Here is a 25689-nt window from a genome sequence, read left to right on the forward strand (position 1 = left end):
TTTTCTCTCTCTACCCCCTCTACTGTAAATCATTTCTTCCACTTGTATTATTCTTCTCTTACCCCTCCTTTCCTCTTATATGTAATTTTGTATAACCCTGAGGATCACCTTCCATTTCCATGCGATTTCCCTTCTCACTCCCTTTCCCTCCCACCTCTCATCCCTGTTTAATGTTAATCTTCTTCTCAAGCTCTTCATCCCTACCCTGTCCTTGGTTACTCCTCTTATATCAAAGAAGTCATTTGGCATTTGTTTTTTAAGGATTGGCTAGCTTCACTTAGCATAATCTGCTCTAATGCCATCCATTTCCCTCCAAATTCTATGATTTTGTCATTTTTTAATGCAGAGTAATACTCCATTGTGTATAAATGCCACATTTTTTTATCCATTCATCTATTGAAGGGCATCTAGGTTGGTTCCACAATCTTGCTATCGTGAATTGTGCTGCTATGAACATCGATGTAGCAGTGTCCCTGTAGCATGTTCTTATTAGGTCTTTAGGGAATAGACCGAGAAGGGGAATAGCTGGGTCAAATGGTGGTTCCATTCCCAGCTTTCCAAGAAATCTCCATACTGCTTTCCAAATTGGCTGCACCAATTTGCAGTCCCACCAACAATGAACAAGTGTACCCTTTTCCCCGCATCCTCTCCAGCACTTGTTGTTGTTGGACTTCATAATGGCTGCCAATCTTACTGGAGTGAGATGGTATCTTAGGGTGGTTTTGATTTGCATTTCTCTGACTGCTAGCGATGGTGAGCATTTTTTTCATGTACTTATTGATTGATTGTATGTCCTCCTCTGAGAAGTGTCTGTTCAGGTCCTTGGCCCATTTGTTGATTGGGTTATTTGTTATCTTATTATCTAATTTTTTGAGTTCTTTGTATACTCTAGATATTAGGGCTCTATCTGAAGTGTGTGGAGTAAAGATTTGTTCCCAGGATGTAGGCTCCCTGTTTATCTCTCTTATTATTTCTTTTGCTGAGAAAAAACTTTTTAGTTTGAGTAAGTCCCATTTGTTGATTCTAGTTGTTAACTCTTGCGCTATGGGTGTCCTATTGTGGAATTTGGAGCCCGACCCCACAGTATGTAGATCATAGCCAACTCTTTCTTCTATCAGACGCCATGTCTCTGATTTAATATCAAGCTCCTTGATCCATTTTGATTTAACTTTTGTGCATGGCGAGAGAAAGGGATTCAGTTTCTTTGATGCAAATGGATTTCCAGTTTTCCCAGCACCATTTGTTGAAGATGCTATCCTTCCTCCATTGCATGCTTTTAGCCCCTTTATCAAATATAAGATAGTTGTAGTTTTGTGGATTGGTTACTGTGTCCTCTATTCTGTACCATTGGTCCACCCGCCTGTTTTGGTACCAGTACCATGCTGTTTTTGTTACTATTGCTCTGTAGTATAGTTTGAAGTCTGGTATCGCTATACCGCCTGATTCACACTTCCTGCTTAGCATTGTTTTTGCTACTCTGGGTCTTTTATTATTCCATATGAATTTCATGATTGTTTTATCTATTTCTACAAGAAATGCCGTTGGGATTTTGATTGGCATTGCATTGAACTTATAGAGAACTTTTGGTAATATCGCCATTTTGATGATGTTAGTTCTGCCTATCCATGAACAGGGTATATTTTTCCATCTTCTGAGGTCTTCTTCTATATCTCTCTTTAGGGTTCTGTAGTTTTCATTGTATAAGTCTTTCACCTCTTTTGTTAGGTTGATTCCCAAGTATTTTATTTTTGGGGGGGATATTGTGAATGGAGTAGTTGTCCTCATTTCCGTTTCAGAGGATTTGTCGCTGATATACAGGAATGCATTTGATTTATGCGTGTTGATTTTATATCCTGCCACTTTGCTGAATTCATTTATTAGCTCTAATAGTTTCTTTGTAGACCCTTTTAGGTCTGCTAGGTATAGAATCATATCATCTGCAAATAGTGATAATTTAAGTTCTTCTTTTCCTATTTTTATGCCTTTAATTTCTTTCGTCTGTCTAATTGCTCTGGCCAGTGTTTCGAGGACTATGTTGAACAGAAGTGGTGAGAGAGGGCATCCCTGTCTTGTACCAGATATTAGAGGGAATGCCTTCAATTTTTCTCCATTCAGAATGATGCTGGCCTGTGGCTTATCATAGATTGCTTTTACAATGTTGAGGTATGATCTTGTTATCCCTAATTTTTCTAGAGTTTTGTTCATAAAGGGATGCTGTACTTTGTCGAATGCTTTTTCTGCATCTATAGAGATAATCATATGGTTCTTATTTTTAAGTCTATTGATGTGGTGAATAACATTTATTGATTTCCGTATATTGAACCAGCCTTGCATCCCAGGGATAAATCCTACTTGATCATGGTGAATAATTTTTTTGATATGTTTTTGAATCCGATTCGCCAGAATTTTATTGAGGATTTTTGCATCTAGGTTCATTAGAGATATTGGTCTGTAGTTTTCTTTCTTTGAAGTGTCTCTGTCTGGTTTAGGCATCAGGGTGATGTTGGCCTCGTAGAATGTATTTGGAAGTTCTCCCTCTTTTTCTATTTCCTGAAATAGCTTGAAAAGTATTGGTGTTAGTTCCTCTTTAAAGGTTTTGTAAAACTCTGCTGTATACCCATCCGGTCCTGGGCTTTTCTTAGTTGGTAGTCTTTTGATGGTTTCTTTTATTTCCTCTATTGTTATTGGTCTGTTTAGGTTGTCTATATCCTCCTGACTCAATCTGGGCAGATCATATGACTTAAGAAATTTATCTATGCCTTCACTATCTTCTATTTTATTGGAGTATAAGGATTCAAAATAATTTCTGACTATCTTCTGTATTTCTGAAGTGTCTGTTGTGATATTGCCTTTTTCATCCCGTATGCTAGTAATTTGGGTTCTCTCTCTTCTTCTCTTCGTTAGCATGGCTAAGGGTCTGTCGATTTTATTTATTTTTTCAAAGAACCAACTTTTAGTTTTGTCAATTTTTTCAATTGTTTCGATTTCATTAATTTCAGCTCTGATTTTTAATTATTTCTTGCCTTCTACTTCTTTTGCTGTTGTTTTGCTCTTCTTTTTCTAGGATTTTGAGATGAAGTATGAGATCATTTATTTGTTGGTTTTTCTTTTTTTAAGGAATGAGCTCCAAGCAATGAATTTTCCTCTTAGAACTGCTTTCAATGTGTCCCATAGATTCCGATATGCTGTGTCTGTGTTTTCATTTAACTCTAAGAAGTTTTTAATTTCCTCCTTGATGTCTTCTAAAACCCATTGATCATTCAGTAACCTATTGTTCATTCTCCAAGTGATGCATGATTTTTCCTTCCTTCTTTTATCGTTGATTTTCAGTTTCATTCCATTATGATCAGATAAGATGCATGGTATTATCTCTACTCCTTTATATTGTCTAAGAGTTGCCCTGTGACATAATATATGATCTATTTTTGAGAAGGATCCATGTGCTGCTGAGAAAAAAGTGTAACTACTTGATGTTGGGTGGTATATTCTATATATGTCAATTAAGTCTAGGTTGTTAATTGTGTTATTGAGTTCTATAGTTTCCTAATTTAACTTTTGTTTGGAAGATCTGTCCAGTGGCGAGAGAGGTGTGTTGAAGTCTCCCATGATTATTGTATGGTGGTCTATTAGACTCTTGAACTTGAGAAGAGTTTGCTTGATGAACATAGCTGCACCATTGTTTGGGGCATATATATTTATGATTGTTATGTCTTGTTGGTGTATGGTTCCCTTGAGCAGTATGTAGTGTCCCTCTTTATCCCTTTTGATTAACTTTGGCTTGAAATCTATTTTATTAGATATGAGTATGGACACTCCTGCTTGTTTCCGCAGTCCATATGAGTGGTATGATTTTTCCCAACCTTTCACCTTCAGTCTATGTATATCTTTTCCTATCAAATGCGTCTCCTGTAGGCAGCATATTGTTGGGTCTTGTTTGGTGATCTATTCAACTAGCCTGTGTCTCTTAATTGGTGAGTTTAAGCCTTTAACATTTAGGGTTATTATTGAGATATGGTTTGTTCTTCCAGCCATATTTGTTTATTAATGTTACTAAACCTGATTTGTTTTCCTCTTTGATTACTTTCCCCCCTTTACTGTCCTACCTCCCACTGTTGGTTTTCAATGTTATTTTCCATTTCCTCTTCCTGTAATGTTTTGCCAAGGATTTTTTGAAGAGATGGTTTTCTAGCTGCGAATTCTTTTAACTTTTGTTTATCGTGGAAGGTTTTAATTTCATCTTTCATCCTGAAGCTTAATTTCGCCGGATACACGATTCTTGGTTGGAACCCATTTTCTTTCAGTGTTTGAAATATGTTATTCCAGGATCTTCTAGCTTTCAGAGTCTGTGTTGAGAGATCAGCTGTTATCCTGATTGGTTTACCCCTAAATGTAATCTGCTTCCTTTCTCTTGTAGCTTTTAAAATTCTCTACTTATTCTGTATGTTGGACATCTTCATTATAATGTGTCTAGGTGTGGATCTCTTATGATTTTGCACATTCAGCGTCCTGTAGGCTTCTAGGATTTGGGATTCTGTTTCACTCTTCAAGTCTGGGAAGTTTTCTCGTATTATTTCATTGAATAGATTGTTTATTCCTTTGGTTTGGAGCTCTGTGCCTTCCTGTATCCCAATGACTCTTAAGTTTGGTCTTTTAATGTTATCCCATATTTCTTGGATGTTCTGCTCATGGTTTCTTAGCAGACTTGCTGAGCTGTCTATGTTCTTTTCAAGTTGAAATACTTTGTCTTCATTGTCTGATGTTCTATCTTCTAAGTGATCTACTCTGCTGGTAGTATTCTCAATTGAGTTTTGAAGTTGGTTTATTGCTTCCTGCATTTCTAGGATTTCTATTTGTTTGTTTTTTATTACCTCTATCTCCCTGTGTAATTGATCTTTTGCTTCCTGGATTTGTTTATGTAGTTCCTTGTCAAAGTGATCTTTCATTGTCTGATTTTGCTGTCTCATGTCTTCCTTGAGACTCCAGATCATCTGAAGCATGTATATCCTGAACTCTTTATCTGACATTCCATCTGTTGCAGCTATTACCTCTTCTAAAGTTGAGTTGACCTGCATTGCTTGTGGTCCTTTCTTTCCTTGTCTTTTCATACTGCTCGCGTTTCTTTCTGCTTGGTGAAACTGTTGTGTTTTTGAAATTTTCCCCCTATTTATTTATATTGCTCTTGTATAGTTGGGAAATCTCCCTTGCAGGGCAGGTAGTGGCTGTGCTCCTCCTCTAATTAGGGTGATCTGTCTACCATGCTGGTCGGTCGCAGGTCTGCCCACCCTGCGGGCGCGGGTGGCAGCTCTGCTCTGCCCCCACTCCAATTGTGGTGACGTAACTACCACGCCCTCGGGTCCTTGGTCCTGATCCGGATGTGGGCGGCGGCTCTGCTCGGCCCCTACTCCAATTGGTGTGACGTGTCTACCACGCTGGCAGGCCTCTAGGCCTGTTCCGCCAGTGGGTCGCTGGTCTGCCTACCTTGCGGGCTCGGGTGGCAGTTCTGCTCAGCCCCCACTCCCAGTGGGGGTACCTGACTGCCTCTCCAAAGGGTTGCTGGGCCTTTTCCGGACACGGGCGGCGGCTCTGCTCCACCCCCACTCCAACCAGTGGGACGTGACTGCCTCGGTACTACTTGTCCACCACGCTGGCAGGATACCGGGCCTGTCCTGCCAGTGGGTCGCAGGTCTGCCTACCTTGCAGGCTCAGACGGCGGCTCTGCACAGCCCCTACTCCAAATGGGGTGACTTGGCTACCGCGCTGTCAGGTCGCTGGTCCTGTTCTAGGCGTGGGCAGCTACTCTCTTCGGCCCCAGCTGCAGTTGGGGTGTCGTGATACCACGCCGGCAGGTCACTTGGCCTGCTCTGGGCGCTGGCGGCAGCTCCACTCTGCCCCCCTGGCCCCCACAGCACCCAGCAGGACCCAGACCGAGGAGCAGTCACCGCAGGTTCCCCAGCCCTGGGCCAAAGCAGCTTCAGGAGCCAGAACCCGGCCTCTCCAATCCCGGCCACGCTCCGCTAGGAGCAGGCTCCACGGAGCGACCCCCACGGGTTCCCCAGCCCCAGGCCAAAGGAGCCCCGGGAGCCAGAGCCCGGCTGCTCCAAGCTCTCCGAGCTCGGTGCACACCCCGCTGGGAGCAGGCTCAAAGACGCAGTCCCCGCAGGCTCCCCAGCCCCGGGCCAAAACTGTTCCAGGAGTCAGAGCCCAGCCGCCCCGAGCTCAGTGCACGCTCCACTTGGAGCTGGCCTCAACACGCAGTCTCCGCAGGTTCCCCAGCCCTGGGCCAAAGCAGCCCGGGGAACCAGAATCCAGCTGCTCAAAGCTCGGTGCACGCCTTGCCAGGAGCGAGCCCCAAGGAGTATTCTCCACAGGTTCTCCAGCCCCAAGCCTGAGCGATCTGACTGTGAGACGCAGGCAAATACCAGCCTGAAATCACCTGTTCCGTAGCTGAATGAGCTGAGATCAGTAGAAAACAGGGATGATTACATCAGCTCTCCAAGATGGCGGCTGCTGTCCTCCTCCGTGGTCTGACCGGTGTCGAGAATCGAACTGGACCGCTTCTCTCCTCTGTCTCAAAGCCGGAACTCAGCACTAAGCACGGGCATTGCACCACTGGCAGGAGCCCCCAGAATCCGCATCGCTGCACTCCCGCTCCGGCACCTCGCCGCTTCCCAGCATGCGCCGCAGACTCCAGCTGCGGGGCGGTCCGCCAATCAGGCACTGCGACCCTCCGTGCGGAGAAATCGCCCGCGACCGAGCCCCCGCAGCCGAACCTTGCACGATGGAAATCCATCCACTAGATTCTGGAGCACCTCAATTTCATTGGAAATTCCCAACAAGATAGCCTTCAGCTGTTTCACCTCGTCTTTCTCCCGCACAGTGACGTGGCGCACTGGGGTGATGCACTCCCTTCGCCACCATCTTCCCCTCCTCCCTTTCGAAATCACAGTTTTTGACATCTTGTTTTTAACATTTATTTTTTAATTATAGGTGGACACAATAACTTCATTTTATTTTATGTGGTGCTGAAGATGGAACCCAGTGCCCCACACATGCCAGTTGAGCTCTCTGCTTCTGAGCCACAGCCCAGCCCAATTTTTGACATCTTGATATCCAATTTTTAACCCCCTGAACCACAGGCAATACATTTCTGTTGTTTAAGCCACCTGTCAGTGGACTTTGGTGTATAACCCTAACAAGCCAAAGTGGTAAGTTTATCTTATATTCATTCAATTTGCTAATTCTTTAAATCTAATAATCCACAATCAAAATAAACATTTTTTGTAACCTGATAAGTCCTTCAATGCCCCTTTGCCATCAATCTTCGATCTAGATTTGCATATAAATAGAATAATACAACATATATTCCTTAATGTCTAGTTTCTTTCACTTAGTATGATGACTTTGAGATTCATTGATGTGATGCATGCATCAGTTGTTTTTTTTTTTCATTTTTATTGCTGAATTATACTCCATATTATGGATAACCACAATTTATTTATTCACCTGTCGGTAGACATTTAGCGTATTACCAGTTTTTAGCTGTAAATAAAGCTACCATGAACATTAATGTGTGAGCATCTGTTATTTCTCTTGGGTAAAAACTTACTAGTAGGTTTGCTGTGTTGCACGTTAAATGTATTCTTAATTTCTTTTTACAGGAGAAAAGAAAAAATTCTTTATCAAAGGTTTTATTTTCCCATCTTTTTTATTTTCTTAAATTGCAAAATTATCATTGCTATCGCACCAATAATGAATGAGAGTTCCAGTTGCTCTATATGCTTTCCAACCCTTATATTGTAAGTTTTTAAATACTTTAGTCATTCTTATGAATATGAATATGTAGTGATCTCTCATTGTGGAGTTTTCTTTTTCTCCTTTTTATTGGGTCTTTTTAGTTATACATAACATTAGGATTCATTTTGACCTATGTGTAAAAGCATCTCATTGTGGTTTTAAATTCAATTTTCTCAGATGGCTAATAATGTTGAGCATATTTTTAGGTCCTTACTGAGTAGTTATATATATTCTTTGGATAAATGTCTGGTCAAATCTTTTGCTCATTTTCAATAGATTATTTATCATTGAGCTGTAAATATTCTTTATATATCCTGAACACAAATCCCTTATTTCGTACATGTATTGAGATTATTTTTCTTATATATAGCTTATCTTTTTATTTTCTTAATTGTGGCTTTAATGACTAGGTTTTACTATTAATGATATCCATATCTATCTATCTATCTATATATATGTGTATATATATAGTGTATATATATATATATATATATATATATATATATATATATATATATAAATTCTTCTCATAATTATTGATTTTTGCATTTCAAGAAATACCAAAATTGCAAACATTCCCTTCTATGTTTTCTTTTAAGTTTTGTAGTTTTAACACTTGTGTGAATGAAGTCATATAGTGGATCAAGGAAGCCATCTATATGTGACTTGAAAAAATAAAAATAAAATTTTATAGTTTTAGCTTTTATATTTAAGTCTATGGTTAACTTGAGGTTATTTTTCTGTATGGTATGGGTAAGGATCAGGGTTCTTTTTGCAAGTGCATGTGGCTCTTCAATTTTTACAGCACCATTAGTTGTAAAGACTTTTCTTTTCCCATTGAATTACCATGGCACCTTTTAAATTAGTTTATTGGCCATATTTATATGGGTCTCTTTCTGGACTCCACTGTTCTGTTGCTCTATATGTCTATTCTTATGTCAATCCCACACTGTCTTTTGGGGGTTTGTTTTTGTTTTTGTTTTTGTTGGTTTTTGAGAGAGAAAATTTTTTAATACTTATTTTTTAGTTTTCTTTGTTTGTATGTGGGGCTGAGGATTGAACCCGGGTCGCACACATGCCAAGCGAGCGTGCTACCGCTTGAGCCACATCCCCAGCCCTCCACAATGTCTTGATTTCTTTAGCTTTACAGTAAAACTTTAGGTCTTAATATCTTCTTTTATTCCAAAATTGTTTTGTTTTTTCCTAGATTCTATGTATTTCCACATAAATTTTGTAATCAGTTTATCAACTTTCCAAAAACCTGCTAGGATTTCCATGGAGATTGTGTTAAAGTAAAATTGTGAAGAATATACATTTTAATAATAATGATGGGACTGCATGAACATTTGTTTTCTGTCCAATTATTTAAGTCTTTAATGTCTCAGCAATGTATTTTATTTTTTCCTGTACATGTCTTATACATATTTTGTCAAAATTTTCCCTAAGTTTTCAATATTTGTTGGTGCTATTACAAATGATAAATTTAGCCAGGTGCAGTGGGGCACCCATATAATCCTAGTGACTCAGGAGGCTGAGGCAGGAGGATCACAAGTTCAAAACCAGCCTCAGCAATAGCGAGGTGCTACGTAACTCAGTTAGACCCTGTCTCTAACTAAAATACAAAATAGGAATGGAGATGTGGCTCAGTGGTCATGTGCCCCTGAGTTCAATCCCCAATCCCCCCCCCAGAATGATAATTTTGAAATTTTATTTCCCAATATTTTTTTGCTAGTACATAGAATTACAATTGAGTTTTATATATTGACGTTGTTTCCTGAGGCCTCATTAAAACTGCTATTAGTCCTGGTAGTTCTATCATACTTTTCTAGAACTTTTTAGGTACATAATCATGTTGTCTGTGAATAAAGACAGTTTTACTACTTCATTTACAATCTATGCGTTCTTCGTTTCTTTTTATTGCCTTATTGCACATGCTCGAATTTCTAGTACAGTGTCGAATAGAAATGGTGAGAACAGTCATCCTTGCTTTGTTCCTGATATGAATGTGAAAGCTTTCATTGTTTTGATATTAACTTTAATGTTAGCATAAAATTTTTCACAGCTGTCCTTTACTAGGTCAAGGAAGTTCCCTTCTATTTCTTGTTGGTTGATTTTGTCAAATACTTTCTTTCTTTCTTTTTATATTTTTTACATCTATTGCGATAATCAAATTTCCCCCTTGAGTTTGATAATACAATTAATAAATTGATTAATCTTTCAATTATTAAATTAAACAAATTTTTCAACAGCTTCTATTAGTAGTTCCAGTCTAACCTTGGGCTGCAGCATTAGGGGTATGAGCAACAGGTTGATGGAGCCTCTTCCACACAAGTTTGCACATAGTTTTGCAGGGCCTTTCCTCTGACACCCTGTTGCACCCAGGATCAGAAGGCATGAGGACCATCTACTCAGGGTCAATTCTCTGAGAACCGAGTTTCTGCTAATCTTACCTCCTCAGTTTCCTCCTCCCAGTCCTGGGATTCATGGTTCTTTCATGAAGTCATGTCTTCTCAGAGTTGAGAATGTTTTAGAGATCATTTAGTAGGGCCTTCCAGCCAACACATGAATGCTTGCTGCAATGACTGTTCAAAAGTCCTCTATCCTTGGCTTAAAATCATTTGGGGTACATCCTCATTTCAAATACAAAGTTAACAAAGTGAAGCAGATTAAGAGGATGGGTTATTCGGATTAGAATTTTAGTTTTCCTAGAGGCCATGATCTACTGTTTAATTCATTCTAATATTATTTAGTGTTGTGATCTACAAATTTTCATGGATGTATTCTCAGGGTTCCATGAGTTCTCTATGGAAATTGGAAGAAAAATGTTTATTTTTATAGTATTCTAAAATAAAAGTAATATAGACATATTCTGGATGATTTTCATGACCCTACAGTACTTAGAAAACTACCAAATATTTTCAACACTCATATTTACTTTTTGCTTATATTTACAGCCTATATAAGACACTATTACTGGTTAAGAACAAGGATATTGGATCTAGGGTACCTGGGTTGGAATTCCAAGTCAGCAATTAATTATGTGTGACTTTGGGCAAATTACTTTGACTTTCTGTACCTCAGTTTCCTTATCTATAAGATGGAGAAAATTAAGTGCCTCATTCATTGGGTGGTTATGAGGTTTAAATGAACTAATGGTATTGGAATGATGCCTGCAGCATAATAAATACTATACAAGTGTCATTAAATAGAACTTACTTAATATTGCCAGTTATGAATAGTGGCAGGCAGATTTAATACATACCTTAATCATTATGTATCAAATGAAGACAAAACACCATCACAGCACATTGTAGAAAGCATTAATAGTACTTGTAATAGATAAAAATGATGAAAGAATAACAATTATATAACACATAGTACTATAAGCCTACCACACAACATGGAGAGTGGCCATTTAGTTTCAGTAAAATAATATCATTTGTCATATAAATGTAATGCTAATTTAAATTTTACTACTTTTATAGTTGGCTTATATTTAATTTTAAATTGGTTTTCTATTTATACATCCTAGGGACTAGAAGCATATGGAGTTTATGTTTAGTTTTGTGTTGCACATGTTTAAATAACAGACTACTAAAACTTATTTCTCAACACTAGAAGTCCAGAGATAATTTTTTTCCTTTAAAGTAGGTCTACACATTATTCAAATTTGAAACATATGAAAGAGGGAGGTCAGTTCTCACCCTATCCAAGCACTATTCTTATTGGTATTCCTAAGTGGTCAGGACATAAAACAGGCCACTTTTTTCCAAGACCAGCCATGAGAAGGCTATTTTGAAGATCTCTAGTCAGGAAGGCTCAGCCACCATATTTAGGATCCCAGGCATGAAACTGGAAGAAGAGTCCCAGCGCTTCTGTTGGAAGAAAACTAAAGAGCAAAAGGTGAAGGTATAGTGCAGAACTAACAAATGTTTTTTTGTTCCTTTAAATGTCAGGCCACCCTCATAACAATTCTATAAACCGATGGCCTGATTCTCCATGGGGAAAATGAGGTTCAGCAAAGTTAATAACTTGCCTAAGATCATAGAGCTAGAAGTAGCAGAACCACTGGGCTGCCTGGCTCCAAAGGTACTCATTTTTATTATAACTTTGTTCCTGAAACCAACAGGCCATCACTGAGATGAAGACCTATGATCAGAATCCCCATCCAGGAATTCCAGAATGCAAGACTTTGGGGGATGGTCAGATCGGGAGGGCCCCTCTGAGCATTCTTCAGCTTCCTATATACAGAGAGAAGAGGCCTGCAGGCTGGATTACTGTGATAGTTAACTGTATATGTCTACTTGACTGGGCCATGGGATCTCCAGATAAGTGGAACATTATTTCTGAGTATATTCTGGAAGAGATTAACATTTGAAGTTAGAGGCTTCCTAAATCAGATGGCCCTCACCAATTTGTTCCTTTCCATTTGTTGAGGGCCTGAACAGAACACAAAGGTGAAGAAAGTTTAAATTAATTCTCACTGACTGCTGGAGCTGAGACATCAATCTTCTGCCCTCCACACTCTTGGTTCTCAGGTCTTCAGACCTCGACTAGAATCTGCACTATTATCTCTTTGGCTCTCAGGCCTCCAAACTGCACCATTGTCTTTCCTGGATCTTCAGCTTGCAGACAACAGAGCATGGGACTTTTTAGTCTCCATAATCACATGAGCCAATAATAAATAATAAATCAATAAATCAATCTCTCTCTCTATATATATATAATATTATATATAATATATTAATATTATATATAATATATATATATTATATATATAATCTCTCTCTCCCCCCCCTCCCATATATGAGAGAGAGAGAGCTCTTGCTGCAGCTCAAATTGCTACCAGAAATTTCTTTTTTTCCTTTATACAACTATATTAAGGAAGAGACACTGGTCATTTATTTTCACAAGTGGGTTCATGACCTCAAATAATTATAGACCCAAATATGCCTGGGAAAAGTGGGCTTTCCCTTCCTCAGTTTACATGTCATTTTCTGCTAAGAAAGTAGAAGTGCCCATATCTTACTGCTGGGAGAATCTTTTCCTTCCAGAATAGAGTAGAGGTTGTAAAGAAATTTCAGCAATTCTCCCTCCACCCAAGTTTTGCATTGTTTTTGTTCTTCTCCACTACAAAACTACACACTAAACGTTTCATCCTCAAATAGTCAACATGGTCACTTAGAGTCAAAATACTCCCAGGCCCTCAATTTTCAGTATGCCCAGTACCCAAATACAAAGTCTGTTTTGTGACAATGTCATCAATTATCTTCTTTGCTGCTAAAGTCTTCCCTAAAGGCTCCAGAAGATACTGCGGACCTGGTTCCTCCAAGTCTGGTGTCCTCCAGGACTCCTCTACTGTGCAGGGTAAGGGGCACTTCAAGCTGCTACCACAGCTGCACTCGATTGTGAAGGTCAGATGTCGTTTTTGTAGAGCACCGTTAATATAAATATTTTTAAACTATTAATAATTTGGGAAAGTTTCAGCTTCACAAGTCATTTTGGGGAATGTCATGTAAATTTATAGAATTGTCAAATTTAGGGAAAACTTTATCAGGTTGTAAGATTGAGAAGGATGTTCCATAGACCAGCTTCTGGCTCCATACATTTCAAATCAGTTTCTCCTCTGCTCCCCACAGACAGCATTTCACAATATGATCTCTAGCCTTGTGCCTTGACTTTACCACACCAGGTGTCAGTCAGCACAGAAGGCAAGAGGATCATTCTTGGAAGCCATTTTTACACCACGAGGGCTAACCATAACTGTATAGGAAAGTAACTTTGAACCACATGAATATTATTGTGTTCCTATTTTAGTCAGCTTCTTTTGCTGCTGTGACCAAAAGACCTGACAGGAACCATTTTAGAGGAGGAAAAGTTTATTTAACTTATGGTTTCAGAGGCCCCAGTCCCTAGACAGCTGATTCCATAACTCTGGGCCCAAGATGAGGCAGAACATCATGGCGGAAGTGTGTGGTAAAGGAAAGCAGTTCAGGACACAGCAATGAGGAAACACAGAGCCCTGCTCACCAAGGACAAAATATAAACTCCAAAGGCACATGGCCCAGTGACTTATCTCCTCCAATCACATACTAGCTGCCCACCCAGTTAATCTGTATCAGTGGATTAATGTACCAATTATGTTAAGGCTCTCATAACCCAATCATTTACCTCTGAACTTTCTTGCATTGTTTCACACATGAACTTATGAGGGACACCTCATATCTATACTCTAGCAGTTCCCAGTTCAACTCCTCCTTAGATTCCCCACAATGCCAAGGGCTGCACCAGTACCACTCAACAGACATGTAGGAGATTATGGGAACAGGGACACTGCTGGGGGGAAAGAGTGATTGTTTACTGAGTGAAGTTGAATATAAAATATTGAAGATTTTATAAGACATATGACCACATGCACACAGTCCTACAGCTTTCCCCAGAGAGTTGGAAGGAACAATGCAAATGAGCCCTAAAGCCTGAGCTTCATTAGCTTCACTGACTTGTGTCTGCTTAGCATAGGGGTGTGTGAACTTGTCACTCATCGTGATCCATTTTTATTTTAGTGTTCACAAAATCTCTAAAAATGTCAAACTATTTATTTGATTTTATTTCTTTACTAGATTATCCTCCAGAATTGCTGGGAGAGATCATTGGCTATTTAATTTTTATTTAAATAATTAATTTTTGCTGCTCTTTACCCTGATGCATATTATTGCAATATTAACAATTTGAAGGGTCTTAAGCTTATGACTTTCAATTTGGGACTTAAATTTGAAATAAGGTATGTTATTTCCAACCATGACATCTTTTTTTTTTTTTATTGTTGGTTGTTCAAAACATTACATAGTTCTTAATATACCATATTTCACAGATTGATTCAAGTGGGTTATGAACTCCCATTTTTACCCCGTATACAGATTGCTGTGTCACATCAGTTACATTTCCATTGATTTACAAATTGCCTTTCTAGTGACTGATGTATTCTGCTGTCTATCCCATTCTCCACTGTCCCCTCACCCCTCCCCTCCCCTCCCCTCCCCTTCTCTCTCTCCATCCCCTCTACTATAAATCGTTTCTTCCACTTATATAATTTTTCTCCTACTCCTCCTTTCCTCTTATATGTAATTGTGTATAACCCTGAGGCTCACCTTCCAATTCCATGCAATTTCCCTTAACTCTCACTTTCCCTCCCGCCTATCATCCCTGTTTAATGTTGATCTTCTTCTCCAGCTCTTCCTCTCTACCCTGTCCTTGGTTACTCCCCTTATATCAAAGAAGACATTTGACATTTGTTTTTTAAGGATTGGCTAGCTTCACTTAGCATAATCTGCTCTAATGCCATCCATTTCCCTCCAAATTCTATGATTTTGTCATTTCTTATTGCAGAGTAATACTCCATTGTGTATAAATGCCACATTTTTTTAATCCATTCATCTATTGAAGGGCTTCTAGGTTGGTTCCACAATCTTGCTATCGTGAATTGTGCTGCTATGAACATCGATATAGCAGTGTCCCTGTAGCACAACCATGACATCTTGATATTTATGGCACAACTCTTATGGTTGGTCAATAATTTAGGCCCTGTGTACCTTATTTTCAATTACCTGGGAAAGTAACTGCCCATCTCTTTGAAGTGTCCTTTATGACTCTCTGAACTGAATTCCATGTACAACATATTCCTGGATTTTAAGTCTGGTGATTCCAAATAGAGTTGCTAAAATTTGGTACAATTTTGGTCAGCAATCTTCATATGATGTAATTTCAGAGAGAACAAAACACACTTCTAATTGTCTGGTTTCATGCTCTATATCACTCCCTAAAGGATTTGAGACAGTTTACAATTATACATATTTTTATGTTTTTCTATTACAAATGGAAAAAAATTGAACAAAAAATGAAAAACTAAAACTCAAAGGAAAAATGAAAGTTGATGTAGAATGGTCAGAGAAACACCAGAATGACAACTACATCTGGGTGAGCAAATCTGAACTGATTTGTGCCTGAAGTAAAAAGGGAAACTTGATTAGTTATATGTGCACACTGTGCAGAAGATCAAACTGTCTCTGTTTCTCAAAAGCTCAGCTTTCCTTGGCTCTGAGATGTAAAAGAAACTTCCATGTGGCCCTGCGTGATATTGGGCTGACTCCTCAAGCCAGTTGTTCTACAGAATCATTTAAGAAGTGTCTTTAAAATACTGATTCCTGAGACTTCGCTCTGGTTAATCTGACAAAGTGGAGCCCAGAATGTATCTCATTCTCTGCTTAAATCCCAGAGTGCCACCCAGCACTTTGTATAAGATTGACTAAATATTTGTTACAAAAACAAATAAATGCATAAATGAAATGAATGTTTGCTTCCTCTAATAAGTTGAAAATTATTTGAAGACCTGTTTATACTTCATCCATCTTTAACATTCCCCCAAATACTTAACTATATAGTTCATTCAGTCATTTATTCCACAAGCACTTATTAAAGGCCCATTATGTACCAGACATTACTCTAAGCACTGGAAAAATGGCAGTAAAACGTTCTAAGGGAGATGAATGAAAAATTAAATAATTGAATTGTGTGTGTATGTGTGTGTGTGTGTGTGTGTGTGTTTATTTCAGCACAGTTTATGTTAGAGAATGAGAGCTCTTTAAATACTAGTGAACACATGTTGAATTTCATATGAATTCCAAGGGAAGTTCCATTCCCTAGTAAACCTAGGTCTCACCATTGTGGGTGTCACAAGGTCTGTGGATTGGCTTCACTAGAGGCCTCAGAACTGCCCCTGGATTTTGTGCCCTCCAATAATGACTGTGGGGCCTTCTGAAAACTTTAAATCAGAAGACCATAGTGGGATATCTTAGCACTCAAAAATTCTCTTGGAGAACACTTTTTTTTTTTTTTTTCTCAAATGAAGGAGTGAGAGAGCCTTAACTGAGATCATCTTTAGAAACAGCATCTCCTGGGGCCCATTTATAGCTCTGAGCCATTCTGCTTCCTACTAAGGGAACTCCAGCGGGTGGGGTCACCCCACTGGGCCAAACACACTTGGTCAAAGCATGGTCATTGGCCCCCAAGGAATGTTGCCCTCTCCTTCTCTTTGGCTCTGCTTTAGCAATAGGGAGTTCTCCAGCACCTCTGTTATCTATGGCGCCAAGAAGCCTAAGAGTCCCCTGACAGCAGGGGTTGGTGGGACGTGTACTGGAGGCTGCCTGACTGGCCAGGGCCCATTAACCTCCTATTCTAGCTCATTGTTTTACAAGTGGTCATCGCCACCTCGCCGCCCAGTCAGAAGCAAGTAGCAGCTTTATAGCCTACTTACAGAAAATGGCTCAGCACTTAGGCATCTTCTGGTGCCCCAGGGTTCAAAGTGAAATTAATTTCCATTACCTCCCACAATAAATCACCTCGCCTGACACATGTATGAAATTCCATTCAGGAGATCCAAGACATTCTGGGGCCACACACGAGAGCATATACACTTCAGCTTGCACTTAGTTAATTTCCCTGCTTGGAAGATAGCGGATGGGGCTCTGCAAACAACTGGGTTCCAGGAGAGACAGTGGAACGCAAAGCAGCCCTGAGACACAGACTGAAAGCTGGTCTGATGATTCTGGGTTTGTGTAAAGAACAGGGAGTTCTTTCTCTCTTGGAACACTTTTTGGTGGCCCTTTATATTATATTCTCTCTCTCTCTCTCTCTCTCTCTCTCTCTCTCTCTCTCTCTCTCTCTCTCTCTTTCTCTGGCCTTTCTGATCACAGACATAGGTACTCAGAACAAGTAACAGGGATGGTAGTGGCCTCTCTGTTTGACATCAGAACTTAGATCCAGTTGGAAACACTCAGGCCTTTGGGAGGATGTGTGTGGCTAGTCATTTTGATTCTTAATCTTTTCATAAAAGAAACTGATGAACACTCACAAGTGCTGCATACAGCCGGATAATGAAGAAAGTAAATAGCAAGTTACATCGTCACTGAGATGAATCCATGGCGGCTGGAGGGATGGGGAGGATGACTCATATGCAGCAAATCATGCCTGAGGAATTTAAGCCAGAGAGACTAACAGTAACTGCTACTGCCTATTGGGCTCCCACTCTGCCTACAAGGTACGGACTTGTAATGTTTGTATCAATTAAATTCTATGGAAACCCCATGAGGTAGGTTTTCTTTTTTCATTCTTATAAACAGTTTTAGATTTACATAAAATCTAGGAAAATAGTGCAGAGAATTCCAGCATACTTTCATACCCAGTTTCCCCTTATTATTAATATTTTATATTGGTACGGTACATTTGTTAGAACAAATGAACTGATATTGATCAATTATTATGAACTGAAGTCTGCCCATTATTCACACTTCCTTATCTTTTACCTAATATGGTTATTCCATGTCAGACCTCAACCAGGACAACACTTTGCTTCTAGTTGTCGTATTTCCCAAAGCTCCTCTTGGCTAAGATTATTTCTCAGAGTTTTCTTGTTTCTGATGACCTTGACAGCTTGGAGGAACTCTGGTTAGGTGTTTTTTCGGTATGACCCTCTATTGAAATCCGTTTGTTCTCTTTTCTCACAATGAGACTGGGTTATAGCTTTTTGGAAGGTGAGGTAGGTGTTTCTATCTTCATTTGCAAATGAGAAGACTCAATGGAGAAAGGGGAATTACCTTAATTTATGTCACCAATAGAAGATGGAGTCAGGCTTGGAACACAGGTCTTTCCAGACCAAGCTCCTAGCCATCATATAGATATCTTGTAACTCAATCACTTGGAATCCAACTAGGGCTTAAATCTGAATTCCTAATTGAGTGTTTTATCATGGAGATGTTTGGATAGATGGTTGTAGCAATAGATGGGTAAGAAGCTAGGTGAAAATGGAAAGAGAGATAGAGAGATGATAGCTTCATTCTTACTGCTTTCTGAAGTCATTAGTAGCACAGTCTCACTACAAATAATCAAGCACTATAATATGTGTAAATTGAGAGCACCTTGTAAGCCTTCTGCAATAATTGCTGCTATTAGGTATATAACTTCTACTTCCAGCTCTTTTTTTTTTTTTTGGTGTTTACACTACATATAACTTTGTTGGCATATACAATTATGCCAACATAATTTTTAAGTAGAAGCATATTATACACATTGTTCTGCAACTTTTTTCCAAATATTATTTCATACAACATTTTAGTTTGACCTCAAGCTTTCTATATTTAATTAAATGGTCTTGATTAATGGTTTTTCAAGTTGTGATTGATGCTCTTTCCATTAATGTGGTGGGTTCTAAAAATTTAGAAATAATGAGCATCATTTGAGGGAGTATATTTAAAATATATACTTTAAGGCTCAAAGACTAGTCAATCTTATTCTAAACATTTGATGGAATTTCGAGTTTTTTCCATAAGCATAACTTCTTCTAAGATAGAGATGTGAATGGAGACCAAAACAAAATTTCAGTCTTCCTCCTTTGAAAATATAGTGTTGATATTATGGTTTAGATATGTGGTGTTCCTTGGTATTATGGTTTAGATATGTGGTGTTCCCCCAAAGCTCCTGTATGAGACAATGCAAGAATGTCCAGAGGTAAAGTGATTCAATTACAAGAGTTGTAACCTAATCAGCATATTAATTCAGTGATGTGAATTAGCTGGTGGTAACTGTAGGCAGGTAGGGTATTACTGGAAGAGGCAGGTCACTGGGGACATACCTTTGGAGTTTATATTTTGTCCCTGATGAGCAGAGTGCTCTCTCCACTCCCCCCACCCCATGCTTCCTTGTTGTCACATCCTGAACTGCTTTCCTCTGCCACGGTCCTCTTCCATGATACTCACTCTGCCTCACTTGGGCCCAAAGCTATGGAGTTGGTAGACTATGGACTAAACCTCTGAAATAATAAGCCAAATGAACTTTTCTTTCCTTACATTGTTCTTGTAAGGTCTTTTGGTCAGAGTGACCAAAAAAAAAAAAAAAAAAAGCTGATTAAAACATTTAGCCTGGAGGGGTTTGAGATGTGGCTCAAGCGGTAGCATGCTCGCCTGGCATGCGTGCAGCCCGGGTTCGATCCTCAGCACCACATGCAAACAAAGATGTTGTGTCCGCCAATAACTAGAAAATAAATATTAAATTCTCTCTCTCTCTCTCTCTCTCTCTCTCTCTCTCTCTCTCTCTCTCTCTCCCTCCCTTTAAAAACAAAACAAAAAACAAAAAACATTTAGCCAGGATAGAAACAACCTATTCTCACATCCAGACTTCAGAAACTCCAAGTGATTGACTGCAAGGAAATAAATTTACATAGGTGATTTTGAAAAATAACTGCTGATTGAGCTCTGAATGGATTTGCCTTAATGGCTAAACATATTACTAATTAGGTTGGGGAAACGGGCATGGGGACTTCGCATGCACTCTCATTTGAATCTTCCATCAATCTGAAGGGTAAGAAGATATCTTGTGTCAATTGATAAACAAAGTGTGTTTCAGAAGGGCTTATGAAGGTCACATGATGGTTTTCCAGGTACAAGGACATCAACCTAGGTTCATCTGCAGTTGTGTATCAATAGAGAGCTTCTAGTTAAGTGATTCAACTGGCTCCAGTAACCAACTCACAAGAGGAGAGATGACCAGGCTTGGTAGGGCCAAGTTTCTCACTAAATGCAAGAAGTACTCTCCCCATGGTGAGAAGTCTATCCACCTGTAGCTCTAGCCTTACATTACATAGCTAGGTGGAGAGAAATTTTTCCATCAAATTTTAGTATGCAAAAACATTCCAGGGAATGATTCTGATCAGATACAAACCAACATGTAGACCTATCTCCCATGGTCAAGAGGATAGGGAACTACCACTGGTCAGACTTAGTTCATGTGCCTAAAAATATTGCCCTGTCAAAGTGCAAAGCAAGGGTATAGGAACTGGACACGGGTACTAGAAGAAGGAGAAAGAGTGCTGGCCAGACAGAGCAGTGCATATCCACTAGGCTCTCTCCAGGTCACACTTGGTGTTTGTAGAACAGCATCATTTTTTATATCCTTCTCCATGTGATCTCCTCAAGATAAAAATCCATTGGTATTTAGCAATGCTTGCTATTGCATCAAAACAAAAATGTGTTAAAATTCTTTAGAACATTTCTTTTTAAAAGAAGATGTCAAAATTCCATATAGTTTATAATCAAATGAACATAGCATGCTTATTTTCCTTTTGGAGATACATCCTGCAGAACAGCATATCAAAGACTTTGAAGAGTCCTGCAGACTTTGGAACTAGAATTCACTGGTACAATGTGGAAGGAGATACTGTACCATTCATCTAATCAGCAAATTTTTCTTTATTAGCCTTTCACAGTAAACTTCAGATAAATCAAAGGATTATAATTTTCAACAAGCACAATCTGAATTTGTAGAGTTTTGCTAAAGAAAATAAGATTCTTCAATTAGCTTTGCAGTATCAGAGCATTCCAACCATATCAGCAGCTGAAGGACTCCTCTATACAAGTACTATTTCATAACACTCCCTTAGCCATCCCAAAATGAAATTCAGAAATCATGTAGCCTACCTGCATGTAAAATTCAGAAAAAAACCAATTTGATATATTAATTATAACAGAAATTTTTAAAAATAAGTGTAAATAAATTAACTTTTATCTTAATATGTAAGTGCTTAGCTCTTTACCTACTTGACAGCCTAGTGGGTTAATTTTTCATTTGGGGAATAGCCTATGTATTTTGAACACCTGGGCTGGGAATGTGGCTCAGTGATTGAGTGCATTTGGGTTCAATCTCCAGTATCAAAAAAATAAACTGGACTTTGGATCTAGTCCACTAACTACCAATAGTGCCCCTATAAGTAATTTAACAAGCAAAAAAATCTCTACAAATTTCCAAAATAGAATAGAATGTCCTCCAATGAGAACCACTAAGATAGGTTGCTTCTTGAAATGCTTCTTATATTGTAATCAAAGTCATTAGGTCTCAAAAGAAATCTGGAAATAGAAAATCCATTGTCCCAACAATGTTTCCAAACATTTCATGAAAAAGGAAATAAATGCGGAGTACTTAAGGATTTTGTTTCCCCTTGGAAAATAAGTCAATGTATAGTCGAATCTGTACCCCATGGAAAACATTAGCTGTTTTTCTATATAAACCCCTGATCCTGAAAGCAAGAATAATCTGCAAAGAATAAGATAGGTGTTGCTTGGCTGGTATCAGCATGTCCCATGTGAAGTATATTACATTTCTCATCTCTACAGCAGAATTCTGTAATGAAAACAGTTTCCCCTTTTATGGTGAAGTTATAGAGAATAACTAGGTCTGATAATCTGCCTGAAGCCAAGCTCTGTATTGTTATTACTAGTTATCTCGAAATAAAGCAGGGGAGAGGGGAGCAGCGGTGTAACACCAAGGTTATACCCAGGGTTCAAATCCTGATTCTATCACTTGCCACTGTGTGAAATGATGAAGTTTCTTAATCTTTCTGTTTCCTCTTACTCATCCATAAAATGGGGATGATAGTAGTGTTTGCTTGTAGAGGATCATTGCTGATATTTAAATGGGTTAAAGCTACTTTATGCCTAGTATAGCTTATAGTAAGTCTTGTGGTTATTAACTATAATAACAATCACCATTTCTCTTTCAACTGCCTTAGGCAGTTTTGAAATTTCTTCCCCTAAATCCATCTACCAAGTTCCTCATTTCTTCTGTTGTTTGGGATAATGCCCCTCAGCACACCCCACCATAGAGCATGACCTGGGGTCTTTTATAGTTCTGAAGCAGCCTGCATATTTCCCATCCCCACACCCCACTCCAGCCCTTCCTTTTAAAAAATGCATCGGCTCTAAGGGAGTACATGGTGCAGACAAAAGATCTCCCAACTCAGCCTCCCACTGAATGGTGACCTTGACAAAGTCAAGCACTCCCCAGGCCACTGTTGGCATAAAGCCCAGTGACCTCTAAGATCTAAGATCCCTCAGCCATCACTCTTTCCTCCATCCCATCCCCAAACCCCACCAGGGAGAATTCTAGAATTGGAGGAAAGGAGGTGTCCCACATTAGAAGCTTTTTTGGGTGCTCATTCATGCAGCATTGGGTATTTTAAGGGGTCTCCACTACTCTCAGAAATTAGCATTTGTCATCCTATTAATTTGTTGTCCATCTGGGAAAATGAGTGCTACAAATACAGATGCACCTGCTCAGAGTGCAAACAGACCACTCTAACAAACTGTTCAAAGCATTCGATGATTAGCCTTTATATTTGCACAGCTTTCTTTTACACACACACACACACACACACACACACACCTTCCTCCTCCTCTTTCTTCACTTCTTCCTCCTCCTCCTCCTCCTCTCATCCCAGTTTTGCAGATCAGAAAACAAGGCACAGGGTGGTTATGTACCTTGTACAAGATCCCCAGGTCAGACTGTTAGGACCCAGGTAGGCTGAATTCTAGCCAGACACTGTGTACACCAGTGATCACAAACCCATAGGAAGCACCACATGCAAATATATTTCACACATGTCTTCCTCAATCTTCACAACAGCCTTAGGAAGGAATAGCCCATTTCTCTATGCAACATGGATTTAGAGAGCTCCTGTGACTGGAAGGCACCACCTGTGTGTGCAAAGCAGCCACCTGTGCAGGAGCCCTGGGCAAGGAGGGGCTATTGAATGAGAAGAAGAGAAGAACTGGTTGATTGAACACCTCCTATATATCAGGGGCTTACTTCCATTATTGCATAAGCTCATCAAAATTGATCCCCCTGGAGCTACATAAATAATAAATTCATCTAGTTTTCATATTTTAACTTTTACATTAAATGAGAGGACTCATTCTTCCTTGCTGTCAAGATTCAAGGTTAGGACCATAAATAAGGATTTTTTTTTTTTTTTAGAGAAAAGCCAACATTAATGTCTCACATCTGAACTCTGTGATCCACACTGCATTAAATAAAGTTCTTGAAGCTGGCCATAGATGGGCCTCAGTTCAGATTAAATTCAACAGATCTTCCTGTCATGCCACCTGTGTGTCAGATGTTAACCTAGGCCCTGGCAGCACTGCAGCAGGTAATACTGTGCCTGCCTGCAGTCCAAGAAGAGAAACAGGCTTCGAGCAATGCAAGTTGGGCAGAGAGCACCTCATACGGGTTCTGGAGTCAGAGAGCCTGGGTGGAATCCCTGTTATGTCTCATTGTTGCAAGGATGAAATGACTTAATACATGTGTAAAGTATTTAAAGCAATCCCTGGAAAATAGGAAGTGCTACTATAAAACGACAGGGTGAGAGGTATAATAGTAACAATAAGCCCAAGGCCTGGAGAAAGGAAAGGTGAATTCTCTCCAAGGAGACATAGTTCAGGGATGGCTTCCTGGGTTTGAAACGTTGTCTAGAATTTTTCCTAGGCAATGGCAAGAATGAGGGCAGATGATATTATTACTACAACCAAGAAAAACAACTACCATCACTTGAATACTTCCACTGTTTTGGGTCCTGTGCTAGTGCTTTATGTGAGCACTCTCATTTAAATTTCTCAATAGCAATTCCATGAAATCAATATTAGTACCATTATTCCTGAACTAATGAGATAGAGACACAGAAAGGTTAAGTAACTCGCCTAAAACCTCACAGCCTCAGAAGCCTCCAGAAGTGAGACCTGAACTTTGATGATGTTTGATGTTAAATAAACATTTTTTATTTTTAATCATGGGTTCTCTTTTCCACCCCAAATTACTGAGAGCAGTTTTCCTCACTTCAGAGTTTGACATTCTAGGACCATGAGACCTAGCCATCTGTAGAGCCTATCAGTCCATCTCCCCCTGCCAATTTGTCTCATTGACGGCCAACTACTGTGCACTGTAGTTGGGCAGCTATTGAAAGAGGAGGTATCAGACAGAGGACAAGAAAGAGAGAAACCAACAGGGGGCCAATGGGAGAGCCTTCAACTTTTCTCCCAGCCTCTTCTGCAGGCACCACCCTGCCTCCCGTCCATTCCCTGAGCCACCTCGTGGCACCCGATGAAATTAAACCTGCCCCTACAGGAGCACACTGCGGACGTCTGGTTCCTTGGCACTTTTAGTCTAATTGTTGCTCAATGAATAGAATAGCTCCCTGACTATCTCTTCAGCAACATGGGCTTCTGAAGCTATTCAGAAAGGGCTGGACACCAATAACACTCACCCTCCTGTCTTCAGCCTGAAATCTAATACCAACCAGATGGTCCTAGTTTACAACTCAGTTTTCATCTCAACAAGGTCCCTCAGTCTCAGGTTTACTGTCCAGGAGCTAGACAGGGGCACCCTGCAACATCCCCCTAGCCCCTCCTCTGTTTCACATTCCACAAGGAATAGGGTCACAGGATAGGATCAAAGGCTGCAAAATCCAACTAGCACCCATTTTATTGGGCTGTTATTGGCCTTGGAGAGCCAACAGGTTCAAATTGTTCCCGGTTCAAGTTTGAAGACCAGAGAGAGGCCCTGGCTAATTAATCAGGCAGGCTAATGCAGTTGGCAAGCAAGGACCCCATATCAGAACATGCCTTCTGTGGCACCCTGCTTTAGCCTTTGGTCAGGCAAGAAGTCAAGAAAGCCACCTCCTGATAGCCAAACCGTAGGCACCTCAGTGTTTGTTCATTGCAGGGAAACAAAACGGGGCACCCCTAAGCCTAGCATTTTAAAACAACAATTATTCTGTCACCTCTCACATTTCTAATGTGTCCACTGGACTCCATGGGGAAGTTCATCTGCTATCTTGTTTGAGGTCCTGCCTACAGCTTAAAGCAAATAATGTTGGGGAAGAAATCGTTGACAAGTCCAAGACAACTTATCACCCTGTCTGGTGCCTTGACAGAGACAGCTGCAAGACTGAGCACAGGTGGGGTTCTGAGGCAGGCAGGACTATTGCTCCATATAGTCTCAGGGCCTCTCCCTTTTGGTACC

This window comes from Spermophilus citellus, assembly GCF_964194105.1.
Source record: "Spermophilus citellus genome assembly, chromosome: 2".
Classification (NCBI taxonomy): Eukaryota; Metazoa; Chordata; class Mammalia; order Rodentia; family Sciuridae; genus Spermophilus; species Spermophilus citellus.